Here is an 11,347-nt window from a genome sequence, read left to right on the forward strand (position 1 = left end):
AAAACGCTACGGACATTAATATTATGACATTTGTGTATCAATATACATGAGGAATGCATGAATAAAATAAAATAAAAGAATCACTCTGTATCTTTTTACTTGTGAACTTTTAATAGCTCGCATCATCATAGTTTCAAATTTAACATCCAAAAACCCTAATCAGTACAAGTCGTGAGATGAGATTGTTAGGGCTTTTTGGGTTTAAGGTTTTTAAGATATTGCTATGATACCATGAAAATAGTAAATATTTTTATTTCCTTAAAACCCTAATCAGTACAAGGCGTACGAATATAAAGATAACAATACATGCTCGGCCCCTATGCAACCTAAAGTGGGACATGAGCTAACGTGGTCTATATATATAACACATCTGCTAACAGCTCACATCAAGGCTCCATGTCTTGTGGTGATGATGTGGATAGCTCAAATTCTTCAAATGAACGTAGAACTGGATGTAAATATGCATCGCGTAAGTTAGCTTTCATGTCATTTCTAGGCTCGCTAACTTCATCTTGTGTGTCCCTCTCCACAGCTTCCTAAGACCAACAAGAAAACAAAAACTAAGATCAGTTTCGAAAGAAAACTGTGATCATGTACGTAATGCATGGAAATCATAAGTTTAACCTCGAAATTAAAGCGTATTTCTTGTTTTAGAACGGAATCATTAGAAGTGGCAATGCTGATCACTTAAATTTATTCATTCAATTTGCGGTAACCTCGTCTTTCAAGACAACTCAAACAATTAATGTAGTAGCTAAAAAAGAAAACAATTAAATGGGTCACTTCAATTTCCTAGACTACAGCTAGTCTTTAACGTTTTAAAATACATTCCTTTTTCTTTATAAAATAAGATGGATGGATGGATGGATGGAATGGATGAGAACCTACCTCAAGAGGGTATTTCTGAAAAGTCGGTTCGAACTGGCTCTTACAGTATCTGTGGATGATCATGGTCAAAATGGGCAACACGACAAGTAACGGAGTAGAATTTACAGCCTTTTTTGTGCTAAGAAGTCCCATCAAAAGAAGCTGAGATATAATCAAGCTCGCTATTATCTGAGTGTGAACATGTGGCCAGAATGCAGCAGCACTCTCATATCGTTGATTATAAACGTTAATTATCTGCATTGTGCATCTTGAAAGTGATTATGTAATAAAATGGAATGTAGATAAAATTATGTTTACATGTGTAATCAAATATATATATATATATATATATATATATATATATATATATATATATATATATATATATATATAAAATATATATATATATATATATATATATATATATATATATATATATATATATATATATATATATATATATATATATATATTTGCGACTTCAACAAGTGCAACACTTAGATAATCCGTTCCTAAATGCAAATGGAAATCCAAAGCCATAAAAATGAGCAAGAATTACCTGGTGACGATAAACTAAGTAGGCAAACGCGAAGAAGATGAGTATAAAAGGAAGAAGGATCGGAGTAACTACAGCATACACGACACCCATAAGGAAATATAGTTGAAGTGAAGGAATAGCTTTATGGAATTTTATGCCTTTAGGTTTCTTTGCTTTTTGTTTATTCCTTTTGGTTTTCACAAGTATTGTATTCTTGAGATGGAACATGATCAAAGGTTACAACCGAAGAATCTCTCCCCCCATTCCGGCCCATCCATCAACCATTATATATGTTATAAAAAAAGTAGCCTTCATTGGAATCGATGCCCCGATGGTCCTTGGAATCCTGTAAAATTATTAGAACCTCATGTCATTGCAAGAATTAAGTTATTTAAGTATATAGTTTTCGTTAGCATATTCAACTAATTAAAAAAGAGTATGGGTCAACAAAACATGACTCGTACTAAAACTCTTTTTTTTTTTTTTAACCTGTTACCCAACCCTCTTCACATCCCCATATTTGCCACATCTAAAAATGTGTAAAATAACCCTTTGCTTGAAGGTAGGTATGTATATGTATCAATTGTAAAAAAGGAAGAGAAATATTACTGTATTGGGGATTCATGTACGAAATAATAAAGCTGCTCAATGGCTGTTCCAGTTACAATACTCCCTAAGAAGACATTCACCAGCATGAAGAAGTAGTATTTTGCAGCTGTGCTCTTTTCCAATACAGAATATGTAGCATGCCCCTCAAATTTTGACATACTCATAAGAATACGCGGAAGAAGCCTCAAAAACATCTTAAGAGCAAGTCCAGGAAGAAAACCTTGAAGGAAAGACTTGATAAGCCTCCTGTACACATTCCATAATCATCAAAGTTAACATGATGTTACTGATTATGTTGCACAATATATATGTTTATTTTGCGTATCTGAAGGTATTTTTATAACCATCACAAGATAGCCCAGTGGTGGGGCCCTGAGTTCTTTGCAAGAGATCTCATATTCGAATCCTGTCAAGGACGAATATTTAGTGATGGCTAGGGATGGTTTGGAAACAGTCCCGGAGTAATCCTGCTGGGCTGCGTACATCAGAGTATGGGGTCAGATTACTCGCTCTCCTGGGTAACCCGAATAGGGAAAACCTTCCACCTTTCTTTTGATGGTTTTTTTTTTTTTTTTAAATGACAAAATTGCTATGATCAGACTTTTAATTTGGTTAATAGACTTAAAAGTATAGTGGGTTTAGTAACAGATTTTGAATCCATTGACCTAATCAGAAATGAATATAAGTTGCAATTACACTTCAACTATGTGTGAACTATAAAGTTAAATGTTACTGTTTCCATGGGATGTTGGGACAATACATATGAAAACTTGCAGAAACAATTATACTGGAAATGGCAATATTGAACCATTTACTATGCCGGTTTGGGTTATATACAATGTCTAATGATAGGTCAAACAGATTGAAACAATAAAATTACAGTAATTTTTTTATTTTTTATTTACTATTTGTCAATCAAGACATTACATACCGTTTAATAATGGGCCGGATAAAAGAAACTTCTTTTTCAAGACCTTCAAGATTTGCGAGAGACTGAACGAATGCAATGGGTATTATGTAGAAGAACGCTAGAGCAAAGACTGCAACCGTTATAACTAGTTTACGAATGGTCAAAGAAACAAATGATATAGCATGATTTTTCCAGTAAATATCTTGAGGTTCAGGGGCCCAATCGGTTAACCATATAATCGGGTTTTTGCTTTGTTGTGTCTGAGCACATATAGCCGCACCCCATCGAGAGTTGAACGATACAAACGCAGCTTGCATAATGCTTTTTGGGTCCTTAACAATTTTCTGATGCTCCTCTCTTAACTGTATATAAAATTAATGATAATGCATTTCATACAATTTAGAACCAGAAACGAATGCAGCTGATAGAACACTAAAGTGATTAGTAGTAACGCACCTTTTCGTCTAGCTCTTTAATCTGATGTTGGTAGTATTCTATGGAATCAACCTTTTTGCCCCAAAGTCCAAGGAAGCCCATCTGAGAGTTGAGATATTTGGGTTGAATATTTCAATAGTGATGCTATATACTATAGATAAGGCAATTTAGGTTATGTTAGCCGAAACTTAAGATGGTTATATGTTTGTATTTGTACACATCATAAGTGTACAAGATTTCAGTGCATAAGAGATACCTTTTTTGTTGGACGTTTGTCTGGATGTCTCTCAAACTTAAGATGGTCGTAGTCTAAATGATTTTGCAGTTTTTGTCTTTTCCTTACTGTTCCAACGTGCTTGTTTGCATTGTAGACAACCTGAGTAAATATTAGACATTATCATGGTTGCTAGTAACTACAGAGCATATTATATATGTACATACATGGTCCATGGATTCATATGATATGCAAAAAAAAAAAAAAAAAAAAAAAAAGAATAAAAAATGATAGTACCTGGTGACAAAGATAGTGAGCAGAGTGATTCTTTTTAAAGAAATCATCAACAGTTTCGGAGACAGAGCGGCCAGGGACACGAGGCACATTTTTTACCATGACCTGCAAAAATAATCTCTTAGGGTTAGAAATTTTAGATTTAAATATTTGTCACAAAGAAAAGGTACACGGTTAGTACTAATGTAGCTAGTTATGGATATTATTAATCTGAATAGAATAGAATTAGGTCATGTCAACTTTGAAATATAAAGGGGTTAGCAAAACTCTAGAACTCGCATACCGTAAATTGCTCAGCACACCTACTTTTGGAAGCCAAAAAGTTCATTCTCATTGATGTTACCACATCATACTCCTTGTAGAGCATGTAACAAGTCCAAAACGTGAATGCATACATCATAAATATGTGAGCAAAAAATCTGAAAATTAAAACATCAATGGTCAAAAAGATCTTATTTGCAATACGCGTCTTTCTGCCATGTGGTTAAATAGGTGAGGAACACATCTTTATGAGAACAAAAATTTTATTTTACACTACTTGTTCTATGTCATACATTCATTACTTGTACAAAATCTATTTTTCGGACATGAAATCGTTTTGCATTAACTCGAGCTGGTCTACTTTGACCTACTCAAACCTGCCCGACCCAGTTAACTTTCCAACTATGAAAATGCAATAAAATTTGCTCATTACGGGCAAATTTTACAAAATAATTGGAATTTTCAACCGAAAATGTAGGCTCAATATGCAAAAGGTACCAACAATGTAAAGTATGTGGCCAAAGTAGACTCTTTGCCTTAGGGTAGAGGGATGACTTTTTCTGCCTGAGGGTTAAGGAACTAGTCTCTTTAACCCTCAAGTAAAGGAATGTTTGTGTACATCTTATCTCTCTCATACCTCACATACGCAGGATTGAATGTTATTATTGTTGCAATGTAAAGTACGTGGTCAAACAAACATTGTATATTATAGTACCATTAGATTATATATCATTTCATAGACTCATATACGGGACATAAGTCTTCTTTATAGAAATAGAAATAATGAAGAATGTAGACTTACTTTGGAGATTTTGGTTCAACATTTGATAGTGAAAGCTTATCGATATCATTGAATAGCAATTCTTTCTTGAGGTCAAACAAAAGCCCTCCAGATACATTAACTGGAATAAGAACCAAGAATATCACAATCGTAGCTGGCCCGAAAATTTTTAAGCTGCAATTAAGTTGGATAGTATTAAGTTAATAAAATTAAATGAATATGATAAACCGTTGATGAGAATGCACCTGATGAATAACTTATAAATGACTAAATGAGGTAATTTGCTCGGTGTCTTGTTTCTTTTTTTTAACAGCAGTTCGGGATCACCCAGGGGACTAAACTACTCATGCGTTCATCTCCCGCAGTTGCATAACCCGCCCTCAACTGCTGCCCATGAGGAAACCCGGCCCAATCCGAGGGCATGGGAGGTAAAACCCCCTCCCCCACTGCCCCAACAACGCGATGTGCGGAAGACACCCTTGGGTGGAATTCAAGGGTTAAGGGGCAACCTTGTGTGCAATCCTGCACCCCACGGGAGTCGAACTCCCGACCTCTCGCTAAGAGAGGCAGACCACTATCACATGAGCTACAACAAAAGGTTTCTCGGTGTTTTATTTTCGACAAGTCAAATGAGCCAAATCAAAAGAAACATTAAAATTAGTACATGAGTAAAGGTCTCAAACGAGTCAAAAGGGGTTGAAAGTCAACTGAAGTCTATTTTTAAAGCATACAAATTGCTTTCTACAAGCATAATGTTGGTTTTTGGCTATAAGAGGTAGATGGAAGAAGTGGGTGAACTCCTTCACTATAAAAGGAGGTCATGGGCTTAATTTCTATCAAATTACCATATATATCAAAATTCATATGGTTTGACAAGACGTTAGTGCAGTAACGGGTCAACCCGCCCCGGTTAATCGGGTTGACCCGGCCTGATCCGATCCATTTTTTTTACAATTTCTTTTTAACTTCCTTTTTTCTCCTTCCTTTTTAACCGATCATTAACCGCCGTGAAGCGCGGTGACCACCTAACTTGTTTCTTTCAAATCAATAAACTTTAAGTACTAGTATTAAATTATTCATTTCTTCTACTATCTAATAGTATTTATAGTTAACTTTTCTCTTTGGAGGCCCGTAGTTTTTCTCTAGTTTTGGAGTTTCCACGTATATTCTTGTGTTTTAGTTTCTTTACTTTTTTCTTTGGTTGTGTGTTGAGAATTACTAAGACCATTATTTCCAACAACTAATATCACAGGCATAGGTTTGGCGGGGGTCTCGATGATAGATGTTCATAGTATACTCTATGATTGCAGCTTTGTTCGAGCTTCCACATCATAAACGGATTATATTGATCGTATAAGGTATCTGGGTTTGTCTTGTAACGATAAAATTATATGTGAGCCTGGAGTATTTACTATGGTTGAAAAGGTAGGGCTAAGGAAAGACTTGGTACTTAAGTAGTCCGGAATGACCCACATCTCTTTCCTGAGATCTTCTTTCGAGTGTATTACTAAGTGGCTGCTGTCATATTATTCTAATATATAACCACCAGTTATTTATAAGATACGAATACGATGTCGAAGTTCGGTCCAATGAGATTTGATGTAGAGAAATTTAATGGAAGGATCAACTTTGGCTTGTGGCACGTTCAAGTCAAGGATGTGTTGATTCAGTCAGGAACCCACCCTTTTTTCTAGCAGTAATTCTGGCAGAACCAGTAAGTTCGATGAAGAAAAATGGTTAGATATGGACATGAGAGTAGCAATTGCGATTCTTTTGTGTCTTTCAAAAGAAGTTCTTACAAATGTGCATGAGTTATCAGTGGCTAAAGAGTTTGGGATAAGCTGGAGCAGTTGCACCTGTGAAAGGGCATCTCAAATCAGTTGATATCTCAAGGAACGATTCCATAGTTTAAGTATGGATGGAGGTACACAATTTTCAGCATTATTAATTGTATGGTTTTAGAATTAGAGGCTATTGGAGTTGAGGTTGATGATGAAGATAAAACATTGAGGCTAAATATTATCTTTGTCATTGTCCTATGAGCACATATAACCTCTTCTGATATACGAGAAAGAAACTTTGAAGTTTGAAGATGTTAGTAACAAACTCCTATGTGAGGAGAAAAGACTGGAAGGTAATGACATCTCTTCATCGGAAGGGACGAAACTGGTGTGTGAAGATAGGAAAAAGAAATACTCCAGGAAGAATCTTATATGTTATGTTGGTGGTGCGGGATTCCGAGCATGTTAGGATGAATTGTCCAGGTGAAGCGGATTCAACAAAGGGCTCCAACGTCGCTAACAACGTCTTCGTTGTTACGGAGAATGATGAATTCTTCTTAAGTCATGTCAACCTCATGGTGTGTCCACGCCACCATGGAAATGGATGTTTGTTAGCGGTTTCACGGTTTTACATGGGCATTGGTTTGGCTTTATTGCAAGTTGTGTGGTAGAAATTGATGTGGATGACTGATGTGAACTTCCAAGGGAGCCAAACATGAAAGGTGTACCATAATAGTTTCAGCAAGTTTTTCAACATGTGCCGAGGTGAAATTCTTAGAATGAGTTATGGTGGAGTATGATAATTCGACAAGAATCATGATCGTCAGTTTTGACTTTTGACAATCATTGCCAGTTCATGGTTATTTTTTTCTATCTACGGTGAAGATTTGTTGGTTTTTGGCTTGAAGAAAAAATTTGGTTGCTTGTTAATGAAAGAAGTTGGAGGTGAACTCCTTGGCTATAAAAGGAGGTCATGGGCTTACTTTCAATTTGCACTAAATCAATACACCTGAAGTATTTGATTATTTATTTATTCTCTTACTTAAGAGTATAGTTAGTCAAATCTTCAGAGAGTGTAGTTGGACTAAAGAGAGGGGTCTATGTGATTATAACAATTTATCATACAGTGAATTTCTCTCTTTGAAGGTCCGTGATTTTTCTTCAGTTTCGGATTTTTTACATGTATTCTTGTGTTTTAATTTCTAACTGTTTTTCATTGGTTGCGTTGGAAATTAGCGAAGCCATTTTTTCCAACACATAATAGTCCGCTACAAACATAGATCCGCGTAACCGAAACAGCACACGTTTGTCTAACAATTTAAATAAATAAAGCCACAAGTTCTAATAACATCCACTGATTTCTGCTATAGCGAGCAAAGCTATTAGACAGGGCCGGCTAAGGCTATGGGTGAAGAGGGCGACGGCTCGGGGCATCACGTGGTTAGGGGCAATCATTTTGAAAAAAATTATTAATACGCATAGTTTAAACCTCATAAAGATATATGTTTGCGTAACTGTTGGGGGCATTTTATAATCATTTCGCTCGGGGCACACAAAAACTTTGACAGGCCCTGCTATTAGATTCTTCAAGGTTAAGGTTATGGTTAAGGGTTAATTAATCAACCTTAAGAATAAAAAGTCTAAGTAGTGATTCGGTGAAGCTTGGTATCCCCATAGATAGCTTGGAGGATAGTCGCAAGAACTATAAGAAAGTTAGCTCTCTTAGGTCGATGCCTGTTGGTTGTTGGTTCGGTGTTGATGGCTTTGTAGCTTTTTCCCCGGTTGTTAGGAGACTTTCTTTTTTGTTAGGTTCCTTCGTCATTTCAGGTTTTGATTGGTTTGTTGCTTCAGTTTGTTTGTTGTGTTGCTGCTGTTTTCTTTGGTTGGTGGTTGGTGGTTCTTCAAGTTGTTTGTTGCGCTTTCCATTTGCTTAGTTTAGGTTGTAGTGTTCTTTGAGCTATTGGTGCATAATACGTATAAGTTCCTAGTTCATTATCTATAATCGAACATTTGTATACAAATGGACGTTGGTTATTGTTTATTTTATTACTTATATGCTTTATGTGTTTAATTAATCGTAAGTTATTCAAGTATAAGTTCGTAAAGTTAAAATCAAAGTTCTCCTCATAAGTACGGATGACAATCACCTGCACGGATGAGTGATACATCCGCACAGACAAGAACACGTCCGTACGGATGACACTCACCTGCAGGGATGAGTTTCATTGTAAGTGTACACATTTTTGCATAACCCTGGTCGTTTTCTCTCATTTGCTTTCGTTACAGATCATTAGTACAACTCTTGGTTTGATTTTTAAGCATCAAAACGTTCATCTAATTACTAGAATCAATCCGTTCTTGAAGTTTATTTTGTTAGAAAACTTAATCAACTGCACTATTGATTGTCTATACGATCGTTTTATTATGTTAAAATCGATCCTACACGAGTTGTAGGTTGGTGTTCGATGTGGTGTTGTATCCTGTCTTGTATTTTCAGCTCTTTCATTTGTTGATGAAAGAGCTTTTATTTATTTAGTTCCTAGTTTTTCAAAAACGTAAAAACTAAACTAATTAACTTGTGAATATCAAGAAAAACCCATTAAAACCACCCAACATTTAACAACCATCTAAGATATCATGAAAAAAGTGAAGTGAAAACTCAAATTTCACAACTTTTAAAAAAATTTAATACTCCAATAAATACCTTAACTACAACATGAATGAAAACCCAGTTTAAAAAATGAGAACTCAAACTAACCCAAGAACATAAATTCTCAAAAAAGCAGCAGAATCGAGACCAGCATGTTCAATAATCTCAGGTTCCTTCATTCTCAAAGCTTGAGGCATCCAATTAAGGAAAGTAAGATAATTCTTGTAATTAAGATTTACATATTTACTCATATTAGAATTTTTTGGACTGCTTCTTGCACCAATATGATACCATTTAGGAAAATAAACTCTTTCATTAATGGGTTGGATTCTAAGTAAAGCAAAAGCTATTAAGAAAGCAAAAGCTGTGATTATATTAATAAGTGCAGAAACACCAATATCACCAAGACTAGCCATTGAAAGTGTTATGAGAATAAGGTGACTAAGAAGAGGGGAAAAAAAAAGACGGTTGGATGTATGAATATCTGGGTGTACGTGTGGGTATAAAAGGACATATATCGGACAAATAATCAAAAACAACATCAATAATTAGATTCAATTAGCATTGATCAATAATTAAAGTTACACTATCATTAACTACAAATCAAATTAATCATCTGGTCCACCACCGAATTTTTAAGTAATAGGTTGATGACTTTTAGTTAATCTTCTGGATCATCACGTCATATGACTTCATATTGATTACGTTCAATTAGTTAGTGAAGTTTTTAAAGCCTCGTGTTAAAAATAAGATTTTGAAGGCGTGAAGTTTATATGTTAAAGCCTCATCTGCATTCATTTTTAACACACGTAATTTTGATTATATACTTTAATTCATGTTTAATTAGTGATAACTAGCTTCCACTCATATTCAACCCTGACCAGATCAACAGTATTATTTTTTTCCCTCCAAACAAGGAGTAGCAACTTTCAATTCACGAAGCTCTTGGTTCGTACTAACTTCAATCACTACCGGTGGCGGATCCAGAATTTTTTTTCACCGGGGGCGAAATTTTTTTTAAAACCATAGCAATTTTTTTGAGTAAAATATGGAGGTTTTGGGGCAAAAAATCGAAGCTTTTAGGCAAAATTTGAAAATTTGTGGGTAAAATTTGAAGGTTTTGAGGCAAAATTTAGAGATTTTTGAACAAAATTTAGAGATTTTTGGGGCAAAATATATAGGTTTTGGGGCAAAAAAAAAATCCACCGGGGCAAAGTAGAAAAATCCAAAATTTTTACACTAAAATTTCGAAATCCACCGGGGGCGGGCGCCCTCCTCCTTACACTATAAATCCGCCTCTGATCACTGCTCGAGCAAAGTTTGACATACCCCATGCCTCCATGCAAATAGTGCTTGTAAATTTTGAAGCAATCACACTAAGCCCTATCTCAATGAACCCCGTCGACGGAATTTCATAGACCTTAACCCATACTGGAACCTTCATGAGATCCTTCTTCGCTAACGATATACCCGACAACCATTTATTCAAGATAAGTCCACTCTTAGAGGAGAACTTAAAAAAAAAAATAAACCTTAGCATTCATCATGACCTTATAAGATCAATGTTTTTGTGGGGTTAATCAATTTATTACTATAAGTTTGGATTAAATATGTTGTTTGTTAGTATTAGTATTTAATATTTGGCATGTCACGTTTAATTAGAGGTTAGATAAATTAGTTGGTATTAGTTGACTAGATATTGATGTACTTGAAATTGAGGAGTATCACGTGGGATATGGTGGACCAATTCTAATGGGTTGATAGTGGTGAATTTCCTATTTATACGCACATTGTTATAATATAATATAAATGTAAACAAAGTCAAATATGGATGGCCAATTTTTAGTATAAATACTACATCAATGAAAGCTTGTAAACACACATTTTCTGAATATATCATTCCTTTCTCTCTCTATTCTTCTTTCTTTCATTCTTATAAGATTAGTATAAGTTAATAATAAGTATATAGACCATTAAAGGTAGTTATAATCTACTATATTTATAACA

The 11,347-nt window shown here is 35.0% G+C and overlaps 1 pseudogene; it reads right to left on the reverse strand.

The window, feature by feature from the left end:
* Positions 1-311: 311 nt before the first annotated feature.
* Positions 312-9,756, reverse strand: LOC139861233 (CSC1-like protein At1g32090; annotated as a pseudogene).
* Between the last annotated feature and the right edge of the window lie 1,591 nt (positions 9,757-11,347).

The sequence above is a fragment of the Rutidosis leptorrhynchoides genome, chromosome 1 (assembly GCF_046630445.1).
Source record: "Rutidosis leptorrhynchoides isolate AG116_Rl617_1_P2 chromosome 1, CSIRO_AGI_Rlap_v1, whole genome shotgun sequence".
Lineage (NCBI taxonomy): Eukaryota > Viridiplantae > Streptophyta > Magnoliopsida > Asterales > Asteraceae > Rutidosis > Rutidosis leptorrhynchoides.